The sequence below is a fragment of the Condylura cristata genome, unplaced genomic scaffold (assembly GCF_000260355.1).
Source record: "Condylura cristata isolate star-nosed mole 26May11 unplaced genomic scaffold, ConCri1.0 scaffold00037, whole genome shotgun sequence".
Taxonomy (NCBI): Eukaryota; Metazoa; Chordata; class Mammalia; order Eulipotyphla; family Talpidae; genus Condylura; species Condylura cristata.
Genome location: NW_004567138.1, coordinates 3,010,818 through 3,020,497, shown reverse-complemented (window position 1 = coordinate 3,020,497; position 9,680 = coordinate 3,010,818). Strand labels below are relative to the sequence as shown.

The 9,680-nt window shown below is 39.5% G+C and overlaps 1 protein-coding gene across 1 annotated transcript in view; it reads left to right on the top strand.

The window, feature by feature from the left end:
* ATXN1 (ataxin 1) overlaps positions 1-9,680 on the top strand; it is a 394,234-nt gene that overhangs the window by 86,886 nt on the left and 297,668 nt on the right. The window contains exon 2 of the mRNA XM_004693284.2: positions 7,577-7,701. The gene's annotated coding sequence lies outside the window, so the exon portion shown is untranslated. The remainder of the gene's footprint in view (positions 1-7,576; positions 7,702-9,680) is intronic.

Below are 9,680 nucleotides of genomic sequence, written 5' to 3'. Positions count from 1 at the left end.
GAAATATAATTTTATTAATAGATATCTATTGTATGTACTACACAATGCTTACATTATTATTTATATTAAATGAATAAGTGATTTCAAAATTCCTTCAGTTTTAAGTTCTAATAAGGTAACTAGTCTTCAACAAGTCTATTTAATTCAAAACTCTGTGGGATCCTCAAAACATTTTAGGGGTATAAAGGGACTCCAGACCAAATAGTTTGAGAACCGCAGGCCTTGATGCTTTGTTTGTAAGGATGTTTTCTGGTCAATGCATTGTCTGCTGTGTGCTTATTTATTCTGGGAAAGAATGTTATGTGATAAAAGGTATTTTGTACCAAAATGCATGTTTTCTCCTCCTCTTTTTGAGATCTATAACACAGATGCATTGTTCAAAGTCCCTCAAAAGTATTTTCCAAATTTCTTCTAAACTGTTTTCATTACCGTTATATTTTAGGATTCACATATTGTATCACAAAGCCACATAACATCCCATGAACACACTAGCTAACACACTGGCTTCCCATTTAGAAAAAAAAAAAAAAAAAAATGACGTAACAGATTCTTCCTTTCAAGTCCATTTTTTTCCCCAAAGGAAGGTGTATGAAAGTTTACTAGCTAGCCTGACTCTCTTTTTTTTTTAAAAAAACTGCTCATACTTTATCCTATTCAACTGTTTTGGTTATAGTCTTTGAAACTCGTGTTTTTAAAACTCTGTTTTAACATTTTGGGTGCTAATTCATAACATCTGCTCCTTGTGTCATAAGACAAATTAATCTCATCCCCACACAAAGCACCCAAATTGCAGGTTAAGTACTGAACAGCCTAACTGTGGAGCTGTTACTACTGTTTGGTATTTTTAAATGGCAAAAAAATACCTTTAGTGGTGCATGGTATGCCTTAGAAAACAGATATTTTTTATTTGTTACAGAAAAAATTATAAATGGCAGTGGTTTTGTTTTATTTCTTTTTATGATTCTTTCCAGTTCTTCAGTTTCTGTTGGTGGCGGGCCCCATCTCTGTAGTTCAAACAAAAGCATTCCACAGTATGAGTGAACAATATGTTCCTAGCTGATACTTGATGGGCATTTCCCCCTAAAAAATAGAAATGATACATTAACCAACAGCCATTCCTTTCCAACCCAATTCCATTCTAAATTTGTGTTGAGGCAGAAGTACAGAGATAATCTCTTTCACTTCCTGTATATTCTGTGTCTGTGTCAGGAAGGAATGGAAAAGACTTCATTTGTTATAATTAAAGGACAGTAGTCTTGTATTTTATGTACTTCAAAAAGTTTTATGTTGTAAGTCTTGTACCAGTTCCTACTTAACAAACAACAACAACAACATAGTATTGTTTGAATCAGTAGTGACATTTTTTATCAACTGAAAATTGGTTTAAAAACCTAAGCAGAAATCACTGTGTTCGTCTTACTTAGTTCTGTTCCTCGGCATTGAGTCAATTTTGGGAGAACTCTTGACATGTACTAAAGAACAGGCCTTCTAAAGACATATACCTTATAGCATTTGCAAACTGCACTGGAATTGCTTTAATAGTTAAATCAGCCAGATTAAGCAGGCCTAAGTGAAGAACTGGGCTGAGGTGACTCTTCAAATGGCAAAAGGCCACTTTTTCATCTACTTTGAAAATCCAGTATAGATGGAAGTATATTTAGAATATTAAGAAGAGAAGAGTTGAGCTATGTGGCAGGGTAGGAAGCTTGGGGGAAATGTCAGAGGCCATTGCTTGCATGAGGTATGTGATTTTTGCCTTTCTAGCAGTGGAGAGTCAACATTCAGGTCCACACATCTGAGGAAGGTTATTCTAGAGAGGGAGTGCCATGCAGTCCTTACAAAACCTAATTTCTAGCATCAGATGACCAAAGTTGGGTCCCCACCTCATACATGTGTGGTGTGGGCCATGAATGCAATTTCTTTTTCATTTCAGCCTCAATAGACAGAAATTCCTAAAATAGTACTTTGTACTTTTTAACTTACTAGTTATCTGTTGCTCTGTAACACAATTCCCTCAAATTTGGTGGCTTACCAAAATAGATGACTGGAACAGAAAGTTTTTTTGTATATTTATGCAATGGAATATTACTCAGTGATCAAAAAAGACAAACTCACACCATTTGCAGCAAAGTGGATGGAGCCAGAAGGGATCTTGTTAGCCAAAATTAGAAGGAAAAAAAAATTAGATGATTTCACTTGTATGCGGTATATAGAGATACCAAACAAAAGGTCAAGGAAAAGTGAAAATGATTAGCAAGCTGACCATAGATCTGAGACACACAGCAAAGCACGGAGCTGGAGTGCAGGGAAGGATGATGGTTCATGGGTGATACGGTGACAGAAGAACTATGGGGACTACAATGATGTAAGAAAGAAAAAAATTTAAAAAGTAAAAGAAAATAGTTACTAAAAAAGAAATTTGGTGACTTAAAACAGTTTCTGTAAGAGTCGGGAAACATCTTGGATGGGTGTCTGTGGCTTTAGGTCTTTTATGTGGTTGTTGTCAAATCTTTAGCCCAGATTTACCACATGCAGAGGGTGGGGTCTGCCTCCAGGCTAAGTTACAGAGGTTTGCATTCTGCATGCCCCCTCTCCTGCTCCCCGGAAGGCCTTATACCCCAGCAGTGGTCTTCCCCAGGTGAATAACCTAGGAGAGAATAAAAGGGAACACCCAAGGTGGAAGCTGGCCCTTCGTAAGGAACCATGGAATGACTTGCCCATAACGTTGCTAGAAGTGAATCATTAGAACAACAGTTCATCTTCTGGGGAGAAGACTGTACATGAATACCAAGAGATGGGTACTCTGGAGCCATCTTGGTGACTGCCTATGAGAACAACTTGTGCTTTAACTTATATTTTCTCTTCACATCTCTGAATTCCAAACTTACACATCCTGTCTACCAGGATGTAGTGCCTGTTCCAATTAGGCACTGACCTTGGAAACATGTTGCTTTCCCACCCCAGCAATTCTGCCACTGTCTTCCATCTTGATGAATGGCAACTCTATTCTTAGACATATTGGCTCAAACCTTAGAAAGGGTCTTCCTGGTGACACAAGAGTTAAGTGTCAGCACAATGAAGTTATCACCAGCTACTGCAGCACTAGTTTGATCCCCAGCCAGGGAGGTGATCCACATGGCACAGCAGAGACCTCTCCTGTCCCCCCTGCAGCTCCCCTCAGCAGTGGATTTCAGTCAATCTGCCTGTTACATTCTCTACTGTGTCTCTGGTGAATCCTCCTGCCCCACCCCCCACCCTGCAACTCTGGCCTCCACCCCAGCTCTTGTATGTATAATCAAGTAAAATAAACCTTCCAAAAAAAAAAAAAATCTTGGAGAGATCCTTTTCACCACTTTGTCTTATATCACTTACCAGTGTAATCTCCAGGGTATGTTCAGGTTCTTACCAGTTCTCATTGCCTCCTCCCTCAATTTCAGCGCATTGGTCCAGGTAGTAGGTGTCTCTCCTGAGCTTTGGCAGAGCCTAATTGGGTCCTTTGTTTTCACCCCTGTCCACTTACAGTCTAATTTTCACACAACATGGAATAATCCCTCAAAACAGATGGCAGATATTTACACTGCACCATTCAAAATTCTCCAATGACTTCCCATTTTACTTATAGTAGAAAACTAATGTCTTTACAGTAGCATCAAGGCATTTCATTATTATAAAAGTAATAGAGGCCTTCCGGGTGGTGCAACAGGTTAAAGCACAGCACTATGAAGCTATCTATAGCCACTGCAGCACGAGTTTGATCCCCAGCCAAGGAGGTGACCTACATGGTACAGCAGACCTCTCCTTTCTCACCTACTGATCCCCTCAGCAGTGTTCTGGTCCCCACTCTGTGTCTGGTGAATTCCCTCAAGTTTCACACATCTCGCCTACACCGCAGTTCTTATATGCATAAATAAATCTTTAAAAAATATTTTTATTTCTTTTATTATAGAAAATTATGTCCACATATATTGTAATAGACATATCTGTCTATGTAAACATATTTGTATGTTTAGTTCTTTAATTAGAATTTATTTTCTGAATGGCATGAGCTAGGGATCTGACACTTTCTCAATGAAAAACTAATTTTCCCAGCATTATTTGTATAGAACACTTGTTCCCCATTGAGGTGACAGTCCATTCATTCTCTGCTTATGTAATTTCTGTCTCATTGTTGGATTTTATACTAAAGATTTACCATATAGGGTCCTCCCTGGTGGCGCAGTGGTTTAAAGCACAGCACTAAGAAGCTAAAGCCACTTCAGCATGAGATCAATCCCTGTCCCAGAGGTGACCATATGGCACGGTAGACCCCTCCTGACCTACCCACTGCTCCCTTAAGCAGTGTACTTTGTCAGTCTGCCTGTTCTGCTCCCCACTCAGTCTCTGGTGAATCCTCTCACCGCCCCTGTGCCTCTAGCCTGTACCCCAGCTCTGTATGCATAAATAAATAAATCTTAAAAAAAAAAAGATACACCGTATAGATCACATAAGATATAGTTGTGTTTGTAGAGATTTTATTTGATATGGTCTACACAAATACATGTAAAAACAACTTGAGTCACATTTATATAAATAAAAATGATAATTAATTAGGAAGGTTATTTACTTGGGTCTCTTTATTTGATAGGTAAGGTCCTCCCTCTGCTTCGGTCGCAGTGACTTAAATTTTAAAATCCAGTTAGTTACAAAATTAATACTAAACTATAAGCCATAGGAGTGTTTCTGACCTAAATTGATAGATTGAACTTTGTTGCTACTGCTAATAACAATTCAGAAAATTGTCACAAAAAATGCTTACCGAATTTCATAGCCCAGTAAAAACATTCTGGAGTGAAATCTTTGTTTATCTAGTCAATTTTTTAGTGTTCAGGCATATCGTATCTGGGAATGTTCTCCGCCCCTGGTGTTCTTTTCTCCTTTCTGCACTTTTGGTCTTGTCTATTTATAACTTCGACTGGCAAACAAGAATGGGTAAGCAAAGAAGATTAAATTTAAAGGCAGATTGTTTTGTTGGTTGTTAGCAGTACTGGTGAACAGTTGCAGAAGGAGGGACATATATTCAAATTCTTGCTGAAAAGGGGGTGCGTAGAATTTTCGTGGCTTTTTTTAATAAAAAATTGGCTCATACACATCATACGATGTGTAATTGAGACTGCCATAAATCACAAAATGAATCACTTCCAACTCCTTGACCTCATTTTCTATATAGATAGGAATGGAAATTCTTGTCACATAGATGAGTCCTTATTTATGAATTTATTTTTCTTCAAAAAATCATTTTTTGAGGCCTGGTGGCCTAGGGGTTAAGTCTCAGTGCTGCCACACCTTGGCCTTAGTTTGATCCCCATCCAAGGCGCTGACCCACATGGCACAGCAGACCTCTCCTGTCTCACCCGCTGCTCCCCTCAGCAATGTATTTCAGTCGATTCTCCTTTTCTGCTTCCCACTCTGTCTCTGGTGGGTCCTCAAACCCCTTGCAATTCTGGTTTGCTTTCTAGTTCTACGAATAAACAAATAAATCTTTAAAAAAAAATAGTCATTTATTTATTTGGACATCTGATTCTGGCCCTAATAGTGATACCATTCTGCCCCTCTCAGATTTTGCTGCACTTGGAGTTAAGAATATGATCTAGAAATGATTTGCTTTCTCTGGAAAACTCCAAATGGTGAAAAATAAAAAAGAGAAAGTATACTATGAGAAAGCATTTGGTTTCTCAAGATCTTTTCAAACCAGCTCTACATTTCTGTTACATTCAGTGTCTCTATGTCCATTAAGAATCACATGAACAAGTACTTAAAAGAGCCCAGTCTAATCACACATTAACCTGCTGTGTGACTTTCAGAGGCCTGCCAACTTCCCTGGGCCAGCCGCTTCATTTGGAAAAGAATTTTTAACTAGATGGCAAAGATCCTTTCCAGTTCTAAGATATCAAATATAAAATTGCTAACAAATCAGAAAAATGCAGAATTTTATTTTTAGTAAAAGAGGATTGATACCAGCTATTAGCTTGTAGTGAGTTTGCTTAAATCTTCCTTTTCCTTCCAAATTCTGTTTTTACCAAAATGTAAACTAAAGACAGTTTGTCATGCTTTGAACTTCCTGGCTTATGTTGATTTGTATCAATATGTTACTGTTACACAGTTGAGTGGGAGCTGAGTTACATTTCATGAAAACTGCTCTGAAAACTAATAAAATTGCCACCACCCTACTTTTGGTGCGTATTGATAGCATCAAGGAATATTTTTCAAAAATTGTCATTTTCAGGCAATTGCTCTTCCAGCTAGACTGAAAATATAATGTCCTTAAACTTCACTCATTTGTTTAAACATTAACCAAGAGCTGCTTTCTCCTCAAAATTTTAAGTGCCTAACTTGAATTTAACCACAGATATCTCAAGCCCCAAAATGTCCTTTTAGAAAATGTGGAGTATTCTATAATGTAATAGCTTCAGAAAGCTTTCAAGGAATTGATTAATCACATAGCAGCCTAGCAAGACATAAAAATATATCCTTTCTCTTACAATTAGGTCATTGGATGAAGAGGTCTTTAGCAATTGCCTCTGACCTTTGGAGATTCAGGGTTTAGAGTTACAAGAAGGATGCAGGCACAGTAGAGAACTGAGCAATAGCCTTGCAATGGGCTTTCAAGGCAGAGGAGGAATAGCACATGAAATGCTAAAAAAGGCTGCGGGCTTTTTGGGAAGGTTTCTAGACTTTCAATAACCATTGTGAAAAATCCAATGGTGGGTGGCTCTGAATGAGCCCCAGGAGAAGCTAAACAGCTCCCCGACTGTTAGTCTGATAACACAGTGTTATGAGCTCACAAGGCAGTAGAGAACTTTCCAGAACGACCTCGTCACACACACTTCTCATGTGTAGGCTTTATCAGCTGCTCTGAGTGGGGGTAGGCGGTATGCATATTTTATTCATTTCATATTCAGTGTGTAAAGTAACTGCTGCTTTCCAGCTTGGGTGGGGAAGATATTTATCAAGATTTATCAAGAATCAGAACGGAAACCCATCAATTACCTATTTGTAGTACAAAATGGAAAATTTCCTGTCTTCTATTTTGTCTCTTTTTTGCTGCTGTTCAGTTCTGGGAACCTTTTATTAAAAAGAGAAATTTTTATTAGCTCACCAACCTGAGCCCTTCATCAACAGAATCAGATGAACTTTACTTCGAATCAAAACTTTCTCCACTTTCTGCCCTCTCTGACTTTACACCCACATCATTCATTATTTAAACCGAATAAATCCTTCTTTCTTATTTCTTCAGTTAGTAAACTTGACATTTTGCAAGCTCATTCCCACTGGTATATACCATAATATTCAGGACTCAGAGCTTCTCTAACGTACGCTGTGCCTTCTTCCTCTCCCCCACCTCCTCCCTCCCCTTTGAGTATTTTAGGGTACCACATGTAGATCAGTTGTGTGATAGCTTCGTTCTTATAATTAACATGCTGTTTGAGGTTATAAAACATACATCTGAGAAAGGCCAGGGATTTCCCCTTGAATATCAACTAACTGCTTGAAGTGGCATTTTCATTCTGACTTGGTGTTTTGTTTTGTTTTACTGCAGCATACTGGAGCAAAATGAAAGAGTTTATTTTGAGGCCTCTGAAGTGGTACTGCCAGAGACCATGAGCAAGAGAGAAGAGTGGACTTCAGCCTGCACAACTGGTCTTGAAACTCAAGCGGTTCAGGGTAAGTCAGCTGAAGGGCTTGGCATTTGCTAGCTTTAAATTTCATCAGACCTCATTTAGCTGGTGTCCCAGGACACCCTATTCAAGTGCATGGCTATTTCTTGCCAACCCAGGTGACAGGATATTTGAGAAAATGTCGTTATAGTGATAGAGAGCAGAGAGCACAACTACATGTACTGTGTTAGTTCCTGAAATTTGCCAGGCTAGTTGGATCTGAATAGAATGTATTTGTGGTCCAAAAAAAAAAAAAAAAACCCAAAAGGAGGCTCAGTCCCGTAGTGCAATGGGTTAAACCCCAGCACTATGAAGCTATCCAGCCACTGCAGCATGAGTTCAATCCCCGCCCAGGGAGCTGACCCACATGGCGCAGCAGACCTCTCTTGTCTCACCCCTTGCTCCCCTCAGCAGTGTACTTTGATGATCTGCCTGTTCTGCTCCCCCACTCTGTCTCTATGAATCTTCTTATCCCCCTGCACCTCTGGACTGTACCCCAGTTCTATATGTATAAATAAATAAATCTTTAAAAAAAAAAGAGAGATCTGAAAGAAAAACTGAATGAAACAACCAAACAAACAGGTAACACACTACATCTTCCAGGTATCCCACTGGAGCTGAGAACCTATGAGATTAATCACACAAGAGAGAGCAGATTTCAGTGTTGCTGACTTTGTTACCTTAGAGTGAGTGAATTACTGGGGTGGACAAGGTTTGAGAGGTTTAAGGGGAGCATCCAGGTTCTGTTGCACCAATGTTTATTGAATACCTCTTGCTGAACATGATGCCCTGTCTGACAGTCTTGGTTTGGGGGTGGCATTCAACTGCTCCAACTGTGAGCCATATATAAATTCCAAGCTATGCTCCAAAATAATATGGGCTTCTGAGGAAGTGATATCTACCTACTTCCTTGTTGGAAGCAGATTCTCGAATGGAAGCCCAGTTCTGCCCACCTACTCGGTGACCTCCGAACTGAGTCATCCTCTTGGAAGGAGGCACCTGTGAAAACTCGAGTACGTGCCTGATGATCTTCAAGGTCTCTTGCAAATTTAAAATTGCATGGTTGACTGTAGTGAAATTAGTTATATAATTACACCCTTTGATTCCTGCCCAGACAAATTTACTGTGTCCACTTAGAAGTTCTGTGTGCAGGGGTTGTTCATTGAGCCAGCCAGGATGGAGGAAGGAAGAGGGCAGGCATTGTGGTAGGGGTGTTCCCTTCTCCCAATTTGCACTGATTCGGTGACCAGCTCTTTGGTCAAACAAGCCTTGAAGTGTGTACAATTAGGAATATTCTCCCTCCAGCATTAGAGAAATTGTGGCTCAGTGTTACCTGAATTATCATTTTCAAATATATGAGGTAGACTTCTTTGGAATTACTGTCCTGTCTTTTTCTGCAGGAGACAAAACTTTTTCCTTCTTAATGTTTCTGTCATTTAGTCACGGGTTATCTGCCAGGCCTTAGCCCTCGGAGGCCCTAACTTTGTTTTCCATTGGATAGAATGTATTATTTTCCTTTCTTACTAAACATCCTTTTCTGAAGCTGAGCTATGAGTGACATGTTAAATGGTGTTCAGATGTCACTCTTGTGAGCAGCTGACTGTCGGCCTGGGAGTGGTGCACATTTGGGTTCCCTAGCAGCATTTTTCCTTTCCAAATGTAAAATTATGAAGTGCAGGCAGCTGCATAAATGTGGCAGAATGAACCTGAAACAGCGTGTTATCGGGAATGCCAGTTTTATGGTTCTCTTGACGACATGATGACCTGCAGTCAGTGAGTGGAGCCTCTAGCCTGTTGGGTGGCCTGGGTGGTGTTTCCATCTTTACAGTGCGTGCTGTGGCCCCTGTATGGCTGAACTGGAGATTTGGTTAAGAGGATTGAATGGGCCGGCTTTCTTTCTTTCTTTCTTTCTTTCTTTCTTTCTTTCTTTCTTTCTTTCTTTCTTTCTTTCTTTCTTTCTTTCTTTCTTTCTTTCTTTCTTTCTTT